A 10,363-nucleotide genomic window follows, 5' to 3' on the forward strand; every position below is an offset into this window, starting at 1 on the left:
AATTGACAGAGCAAGCAATGCAAACTTGAAGTGTATTCAATGTTTAAAAAGGCTTCTCAAGTTTGTCATTCAAACTTGAAAAAAGCACACTTGATTTGGCCTAAATAATATTTTATCAACCCCAATCAAAAAAAGTTTGTTTGATTTATAATCTACATAATAAGTCACATTTCCAGTTGCTGAGGGATTCTTGTTCTGTGAAAGTGGCTCAAATTCAGATGTGGGATCTGAAGTTAAACAAGTACCTGCCAAATGACAAGATATGAGTTCCCATACCGGGAGTTGAACCCGGGCCAGCTGTGTGAAAACCAGGAATCCTAACCACTAGACCATATGGGAAGATGCTACGGTACAATAAACTTTACAGGCACATTGATAAAGGTCAATAAAACGCTGGTTTGCATTATGTCTGTTGTTGAAATTAATTGCTCCATCTTTGCCGGCACTGAAAATTGACGTCCCTGCCTTTGAAGCAATGTGGAAATTAAAAGTTCTATAATTATTATCAGAACTTCTGGCTTTGTCTCTCACCTGTGGCACCTCTGCTCGTTCTTTTCTCAGTAAGATTGCGGAAAAGTCCCATATAAAAACAGTCTAGAATGTGTTTTTCACATGACGTTTTAGCCTAAACGGTGAACTAATTAATCAGTGCGAACCAGCCAGTGACACTGAAATGTATGTAATATTTTTCGAAGCAAGATTTTGGTTAACTAAATAAAGTGTCAAGCCAGCAGTCTAACATAGAAACTTGGGTACAGTAGTCACACGCTTTATCCATTATGCCGCTGGCCCTGCTGGAGAATGAGTGACGCACCATATTCTAATTGTCAAATTGACAGAGCAAGCAATGCAAACTTGAAGTGTATTCAATGTTTAAAAAGGCTTCTCAAGTTTGTCATTTAAACTTGAAAAAAGCACACTTGATTTGGCCTAACTACTATTTTATCAATCCCGATCAAAAAAAGTTTGTTTGATTTATAATCTACATACTAAGTCACATTTCCAGTTGGTGAGGGATTCTTGTTCTGTGAATGTGGCTCAAATTCAGATGTGGGATCTGAAGTTAAACAAGTACCTGCCAAATGACAAGATATGAGTTCCCATACCGGGAGTTGAACCCGGGCCACCTGGGTGAAAACCAGGAATCCTAACCGCTAGACCATATGGGAAGATGCTACGGTACAATAAACTTTACAGGCACATTGATAAAGGTCAATACAACGCTGGTTTGCATTATGTCTGTTGTTGAAATTAATTGCTCCATCTTTGCCTGCACCGAAAATTGACGTCCCTGCCTTTGAAGCAATGTGGAAATTAAAAGTTCTATAATTATTTTCAGAACTTCTGGCTTTGTCTCTCACCTGTGGCACTTCTGCTCGTTCTTTTCTCAGTAAGGTTGCGGAAAAGTCCCATATAAAAACAGTCTAGAATGTGTTTTTCACATGACGTTTTAGCCTAGAGGGTGAACTAATTAATCTGTGCGAACCAGCCAGTGACACTGAAATGTATGTAATATTTTTCAGAGCAAGATTTTGGTTAACTAAATACAGTGTCAAGCCAGCAGTCTAACATAGAAACTTGGGTACCGTAGTCAGACGCTTTATGCATTGTGCCGCTGGCCCTGCTGGAGAATGAGTGACGTACCATATTTTAATTGTCAAATTGACAGAGCAAGCAATGCAAACTTGAAGTGTATTCAATGTTTAAAAAGGCTTCTCAAGTTTGTCATTCAAACTTGAAAAAAGCACACTTGATTTGGCCTAACTAATATTTTATCAACCCCAATCAAAAAAAGTTTGTTTGATTTATAATCTACATAATAAGTCACATTTCCAGTTGCTGAGGGATTCTTGTTCTGTGAAAGTGGCTCAAATTCAGATGTGGGATCTGAAGTTAAACAAGTACCTGCCAAATGACAAGATATGAGTTCCCATACCGGGAGTTGAACCTGGGCCACCTGGGTGAAAACCAGGAATCCTAACCGCTAGACCATATGGGAAGATGCTACGGTACAATAAACTTTACAGGCACATTGATAAAGGTCAATAAAACGCTGGTTTGCATTATGTCTGTTGTTGAAATTAATTGCTCCATCGTTGCCTGCACCGAAAATTGACGTCCCTGCCTTTGAAGCAATGTGGAAATTAAAAGTTATATAATTATTTTCAGAACTTCTGGCTTTGTCTCTCACCTGTGGCACTTCTGCTCGTTCTTTTCTCAGTAAGGTTGCGGAAAAGTCCCATATAAAAACAGTCTAGAATGTGTTTTTCGCATGACGTTTTAGCCTAGACGGTGAACTAATTAATCTGTGCGAACCAGCCAGTGACACTGAAATGTATGTAATATTTTTCAGAGCAAGATTTTGGTTAACTAAATAAAGTGTCAAGCCAGCAGTCTAACATAGAAACTTGGGTACAGTAGTCAGACGCTTTATCCATTATGCCGCTGGCCCTGCTGGAGAATGAGTGACGCACCATATTCTAATTGTCAAATTGACAGAGCAAGCAATGCAAACTTGAAGTGTATTCAATGTTTAAAAAGGCTTCTCAAGTTTGTCATTTAAACTTGAAAAAAGCACACTTGATTTGGCCTAACTACTATTTTATCAACCCCAATCAAAAAAAGATTGTTTGATTTATAATCTACATACTAAGTCACATTTCCAGTTGCTGAGGGATTCTTGTTCTGTGAATGTGGCTCAAATTCAGATGTGGGATCTGAAGTTAAACAAGTACCTGCCAAATGACAAGATATGAGTTCCCATACCGGGAGTTGAACCCGGGCCACATGGGTGAAAACCAGGAATCCTAACCGCTAGACCATATGGGAAGATGCTACGGTACAATAAACTTTACAGGCACATTGATAAAGGTCAATAAAACGCTGGTTTGCATTATGTCTGTTGTTGAAATTAATTGCTCCATCGTTGCCTGCACCGAAAATTGACGTCCCTGCCTTTGAAGCAATGTGGAAATTAAAAGTTCTATAATTATTTTCAGAACTTCTGGCTTTGTCTCTCACCTGTGGCACCTCTGCTCGTTCTTTTCTCAGTAAAATTGCGGAAAAGTCCCATATAAAAACAGTCTAGAATGTGTTTTTCACATGACGTTTTAGCCTAAACGGTGAACTAATTAATCAGTGCGAACCAGCCAGTGACACTGAAATGTATGTAATATTTTTCGAAGCAAGATTTTGGTTAACTAAATAAAGTGTCAAGCCAGCAGTCTAACATAGAAACTTGGGTACAGTAGTCACACGCTTTATCCATTATGCCAGTGGCCCTGCTGGAGAATGAGTGACGCACCATATTCTAATTGTCAAATTGACAGAGCAAGCAATGCAAACTTGAAGTGTATTCAATGTTTAAAAAGGCTTCTCAAGTTTGTCATTTAAACTTGAAAAAAGCACACTTGATTTGGCCTAACTACTATTTTATCAATCCCAATCAAAAAAAGTTTGTTTGATTTATAATCTATATACTAAGTCACATTTCCAGTTGGTGAGGGATTCTTGTTCTGTGAATGTGGCTCAAATTCAGATGTGGGATCTGAAGTTAAACAAGTACCTGCCAAATGACTAGATATGAGTTCCCATACCGGGAGTTGAACCTGGGCCACCTGGGTGAAAACCAGGAATCCTAACCGCTAGACCATATGGGAAGATGCTACGGTACAATAAACTTTACAGGCACATTGATAAAGGTCAATAAAACGCTGGTTTGCATTATGTCTGTTGTTGAAATTAATTGCTCCATCGTTGCCTGCACCGAAAATTGACGTCCCTGCCTTTGAAGCAATGTGGAAATTAAAAGTTATATAATTATTTTCAGAACTTCTGGCTTTGTCTCTCACCTGTGGCACTTCTGCTCGTTCTTTTCTCAGTAAGGTTGCGGAAAAGTACCATATAAAAACAGTCTAGAATGTGTTTTTCGCATGACCTTTTAGCCTAGACGGTGAACTAATTAATCTGTGCGAACCAGCCAGTGACACTGAAATGTATGTAATATTTTTCAGAGCAAGATTTTGGTTAACTAAATAAAGTGTCAAGCAAGCAGTCTAACATAGAAACTTGGGTACAGTAGTCAGACGCTTTATCCATTATGCCGCTGGCCCTGCTGGAGAATGAGTGACGCACCATATTCTAATTGTCAAATTGACAGAGCAAGCAATGCAAACTTGAAGTGTATTCAATGTTTAAAAAGGCTTCTCAAGTTTGTCATTTAAACTTGAAAAAAGCACACTTGATTTGGCCTAACTACTATTTTATCAACCCCAATCAAAAAAAGTTTGTTTGATTTATAATCTACATACTAAGTCACATTTCCAGTTGCTGAGGGATTCTTGTTCTGTGAATGTGGCTCAAATTCAGATGTGGGATCTGAAGTTAAACAAGTACCTGCCAAATGACAAGATATGAGTTCCCATACCGGGAGTTGAACCCGGGCCACATGGGTGAAAACCAGGAATCCTAACCGCTAGACCATATGGGAAGATGCTACGGTACAATAAACTTTACAGGCACATTGATAAAGGTCAATAAAACGCTGGTTTGCATTATGTCTGTTGTTGAAATTAATTGCTCCATCGTTGCCTGCACCGAAAATTGACGTCCCTGCCTTTGAAGCAATGTGGAAATTAAAAGTTATATAATTATTTTCAGAACTTCTGGCTTTGTCTCTCACCTGTGGCACTTCTGCTCGTTCTTTTCTCAGTAAGGTTGCGGAAAAGTCCCATATAAAAACAGTCTAGAATGTGTTTTTCACATGATGTTTTAGCCTAGACGGTGAACTAATTAATCTGTGCGAACCAGCCAGTGACACTGAAATGTATGTAATATTTTTCAGAGCAAGATTTTGGTTAACTAAATACAGTGTCAAGCCAGCAGTCTAACATAGAAACTTGGGTACCGTAGTCAGACGCTTTATGCATTGTGCCGCTGGCCCTGCTGGAGAATGAGTGACGTACCATATTTTAATTGTCAAATTGACAGAGCAAGCAATGCAAACTTGAAGTGTATTCAATGTTTAAAAAGGCTTCTCAAGTTTGTCATTCAAACTTGAAAAAAGCACACTTGATTTGGCCTAACTACTATTTTATCAACCCCAATCAAAAAAAGTTTGTTTGATTTATAATCTACATACTAAGTCACATTTCCAGTTGCTGAGGGATTCTTGTTCTGTGAATGTGGCTCAAATTCAGATGTGGGATCTGAAGTTAAACAAGTACCTGCCAAATGACAAGATATGAGTTACCATACCGGGAGTTGAACCCGGGCCACATGGGTGAAAACCAGGAATCCTAACCACTAGACCATATGGGAAGATGCTACGGTACAATAAACTTTACAGGCACATTGATAAAGGTCAATAAAACGCTGGTTTGCATTATGTCTGTTGTTGAAATTAATTGCTCCATCGTTGCCTGCACTGAAAATTGACGTCCCTGCCTTTGAAGCAATGTGGAAATTAAAAGTTATATAATTATTTTCAGAACTTCTGGCTTTGTCTCTCACCTGTGGCACTTCTGCTCGTTCTTTTCTCAGTAAGGTTGCGGAAAAGTCCCATATAAAAACAGTCTAGAATGTGTTTTTCACATGATGTTTTAGCCTAGACGGTGAACTAATTAATCTGTGCGAACCAGCCAGTGACACTGAAATGTATGTAATATTTTTCAGAGCAAGATTTTGGTTAACTAAATACAGTGTCAAGCCAGCAGTCTAACATAGAAACTTGGGTACCGTAGTCAGACGCTTTATGCATTGTGCCGCTGGCCCTGCTGGAGAATGAGTGACGTACCATATTTTAATTGTCAAATTGACAGAGCAAGCAATGCAAACTTGAAGTGTATTCAATGTTTAAATAGGCTTCTCAAGTTTGTCATTCAAACTTGAAAAAAGCACACTTGATTTGGCCTAACTAATATTTTATCAACCCCAATCATAAAAAGTTTGTTTGATTTATAATCTACATAATAAGTCACATTTCCAGTTGCTGAGGGATTCTTGTTTTGTGAAAGTGGCTCAAATTCAGATGTGGTATCTGAAGTTAAACAAGTACCTGCCAAATGACAAGATATGAGTTCCCCTACCGGGAGTTGAACCCGGGTCAGCTGTGTGAAAACCAGGAATCCTAACCGCTAGACCATATGGGAAGATGCTACGGTACAATAAACTTTACAGGCACATTGATAAAGGTCATTAAAACGCTGGTTTGCATTATGTCTGTTGTTGAAATTAATTGCTCCATCTTTGCCGGCACCGAAAATTGACGTCCCTGCCTTTGAAGCAATGTGGAAATTAAAAGTTCTATAATTATTTTCAGAACTTCTGGCTTTGTCTCTCACCTGTGGAACTTCTGCTCGTTCTTTTCTCAGTAAGATTGCGGAAAAGTCCCATATAAAAACAGTCTAGAATGTGTTTTTCACATGACGTTTTAGCCTAAACCTGAACTAATTAATCAGTGCGAACCAGCCAGTGACACTGAAATGTATGTAATATTTTTCGAAGCAAGATTTTGGTTAACTAAATAAAGTGTCAAGCCAGCAGTCTAACATAGAAACTTGGGTACAGTAGTCAGACGCTTTATCCATTATGCCGCTGGCCCTGCTGGAGAATGAGTGACGCACCATATTCTAATTGTCAAATTGACAGAGCAAGCAATGCAAACTTGAAGTGTATTCAATGTTTAAAAAGGCTTCTCAAGTTTGTCATTTAAACTTGAAAAAAGCACACTTGATTTGGCCTAACTACTATTTTATCAACCCCAATCAAAAAAAGTTTGTTTGATTTATAATCTACATACTAAGTCACATTTCCAGTTGCTGAGGGATTCTTGTTCTGTGAAAGTGGCTCAAATTCAGATGTGGTATCTGAAGTTAAACAAGTACCTGCCAAATGACAAGATATGAGTTCCCATACCGGGAGTTGAACCCGGGTCAGCTGTGTGAAAACCAGGAATCCTAACCGCTAGACCATATGGGAAGATGCTACGGTACAATAAACTTTACAGGCACATTGATAAAGGTCATTAAAACGCTGGTTTGCATTATGTCTGTTGTTGAAATTAATTGCTCCATCTTTGCCGGCACCGAAAATTGACGTCCCTGCCTTTGAAGCAATGTGGAAATTAAAAGTTCTATAATTATTTTCAGAACTTCTGGCTTTGTCTCTCACCTGTGGAACCTCTGCTCGTTCTTTTCTCAGTAAGATTGCGGAAAAGTCCCATATAAAAACAGTCTAGAATGTGTTTTTCACATGACGTTTTAGCCTAAACCTGAACTAATTAATCAGTGCGAACCAGCCAGTGACACTGAAATGTATGTAATATTTTTCGAAGCAAGATTTTGGTTAACTAAATAAAGTGTCAAGCAAGCAGTCTAACATAGAAACTTGGGTACAGTAGTCAGACGCTTTATCCATTATGCCGCTGGCCCTGCTGGAGAATGAGTGACGCACCATATTCTAATTGTCAAATTGACAGAGCAAGCAATGCAAACTTGAAGTGTATTTAATGTTTAAAAAGGCTTCTCAAGTTTGTCATTCAAACTTGAAAAAAGCACACTTGATTTGGCCTAACTAATATTTTATCAACCCCAATCAAAAAAAGTTTGTTTGATTTATAATCTACATAATAAGTCACATTTCCAGTTGCTGAGGGATTCTTGTTCTGTGAAAGTGGCTCAAATTCAGATGTGGTATCTGAAGTTAAACAAGTACCTGCCAAATGACAAGATATGAGTTCCCATACCGGGAGTTGAACCCGGGTCAGCTGTGTGAAAACCAGGAATCCTAACCGCTAGACCATATGGGAAGATGCTACGGTACAATAAACTTTACAGGCACATTGATAAAGGTCATTAAAACGCTGGTTTGCATTATGTCTGTTGTTGAAATTAATTGCTCCATCTTTGCCGGCACCGAAAATTGACATCCCTGCCTTTGAAGCAATGTGGAAATTAAAAGTTTTATAATTATTTTCAGAACTTCTGGCTTTGTCTCTCACCTGTGGCACCTCTGCTCGTTCTTTTCTCAGTAAGGTTGCGGAAAAGTCCCATATAAAAACAGTCTAGAATGTGTTTTTCACATGACGTTTTAGCCTAGACGGTGAACTAATTAATCTGTGCGAACCAGCCAGTGACACTGAAATGTATGTAATATTTTTCAGAGCAAGATTTTGGTGAACTAAATACAGTGTCAAGCCAGCAGTCTAACATAGAAACTTGGGTACCGTAGTCAGACGCTTTATGCATTGTGCCGCTGGCCCTGCTGGAGAATGAGTGACGTACCATATTTTAATTGTCAAATTGACAGAGCAAGCAATGCAAACTTGAAGTGTATTCAATGTTTAAAAAGGCTTCTCAAGTTTGTCATTCAAACTTGAAAAAAGCACACTTGATTTGGCCTAACTAATATTTTATCAACCCCAATCAAAAAAAGTTTGTTTGATTTATAATCTACATAATAAGTCACATTTCCAGTTGCTGAGGGATTCTTGTTCTGTGAAAGTGGCTCAAATTCAGATGTGGTATCTGAAGTTAAACAAGTACCTGCCAAATGACAAGATATGAGTTCCCATACCGGGAGTTGAACCCGGGTCAGCTGTGTGAAAACCAGGAATCCTAACCGCTAGACCATATGGGAAGATGCTACGGTACAATAAACTTTACAGGCACATTGATAAAGGTCATTAAAACGCTGGTTTGCATTATGTCTGTTGTTGAAATTAATTGCTCCATCTTTGCCGGCACCGAAAATTGACATCCCTGCCTTTGAAGCAATGTGGAAATTAAAAGTTTTATAATTATTTTCAGAACTTCTGGCTTTGTCTCTCACCTGTGGCACCTCTGCTCGTTCTTTTCTCAGTAAGATTGCGGAAAAGTCCCATATAAAAACAGTCTAGAATGTGTTTTTCACATGACGTTTTAGCCTAAACGTGAACTAATTAATCAGTGCGAACCAGCCAGTGACACTGAAATGTATGTAATATTTTTCGAAGCAAGATTTTGGTTAACTAAATAAAGTGTCAAGCCAGCAGTCTAACATAGAAACTTGGGTACAGTAGTCAGACGCTTTATCCATTATGCCGCTGGCCCTGCTGGAGAATGAGTGACGCACCATATTCTAATTGTCAAATTGACAGAGCAAGCAATGCAAACTTGAAGTGTATTCAATGTTTAAAAAGGCTTCTCAAGTTTGTCATTTAAACTTGAAAAAAGCACACTTGATTTGGCCTAACTACTATTTTATCAACCCCAATCAAAAAAAGTTTGTTTGATTTATAATCTACATACTAAGTCACATTTCCAGTTGGTGAGGGATTCTTGTTCTGTGAATGTGGCTGAAATTCAGATGTGGGATCTGAAGTTAAACAAGTACCTGCCAAATGACTAGATATGAGTTCCCATACCGGGAGTTGAACCCGGGCCACCTGGGTGAAAACCAGGAATCCTAACCGCTAGACCATATGGGAAGATGCTACGGTACAATAAACTTTACATGCACATTGATAAAGGTCAATAATACGCTGGTTTGCATTATGTCTGTTGTTGAAATTAATTGCTCCATCGTTGCCTGCACCGAAAATTGACGTCCCTGCCTTTGAAGCAATGTGGAAATTAAAAGTTCTATAATTATTTTCAGAACTTCTGGCTTTGTCTCTCACCTGTGGCACTTCTGCTCGTTCTTTTCTCAGTAAGGTTGCGGAAAAGTCCCATATAAAAACAGTCTAGAATGTGTTTTTCACATGACGTTTTAGCCTAGACGGTGAACTAATTAATCTGTGCGAACCAGCCAGTGACACTGAAATGTATGTAATATTTTTCAGAGCAAGATTTTGGTGAACTAAATACAGTGTCAAGCCAGCAGTCTAACATAGAAACTTGCGTACCATAGTCAGACGCTTTATGCATTGTGCCGCTGGCCCTGCTGGAGAATGAGTGACGTACCATATTTTAATTGTCAAATTGACAGAGCAAGCAATGCAAACTTGAAGTGTATTCAATGTTTAAAAAGGCTTCTCAAGTTTGTCATTCAAACTTGAAAAAAGCACACTTGATTTGGCCTAACTAATATTTTATCAACCCCAATCAAAAAAAGTTTGTTTGATTTATAATCTACATAATAAGTCACATTTCCAGTTGCTGAGGGATTCTTGTTCTGTGAAAGTGGCTCAAATTCAGATGTGGGATCTGAAGTTAAACAAGTACCTGCCAAATGACAAGATATGAGTTCCCATACCTGGAGTTGAACCCGGGCCACCTGGGTGAAATCCAGGAATCCTAACCGCTAGACCACATGGGAAGATGCTACGGTACAATAAAGTTTACAGGCACATTGATAAAGGTCAATAAAACGCTGGTTTGCATTA

The sequence above is a fragment of the Coregonus lavaretus genome (genome assembly GCF_964263955.1).
Source record: "Coregonus lavaretus genome assembly, chromosome: 2".
In the NCBI taxonomy this organism is placed as follows: domain Eukaryota; kingdom Metazoa; phylum Chordata; class Actinopteri; order Salmoniformes; family Salmonidae; genus Coregonus; species Coregonus lavaretus.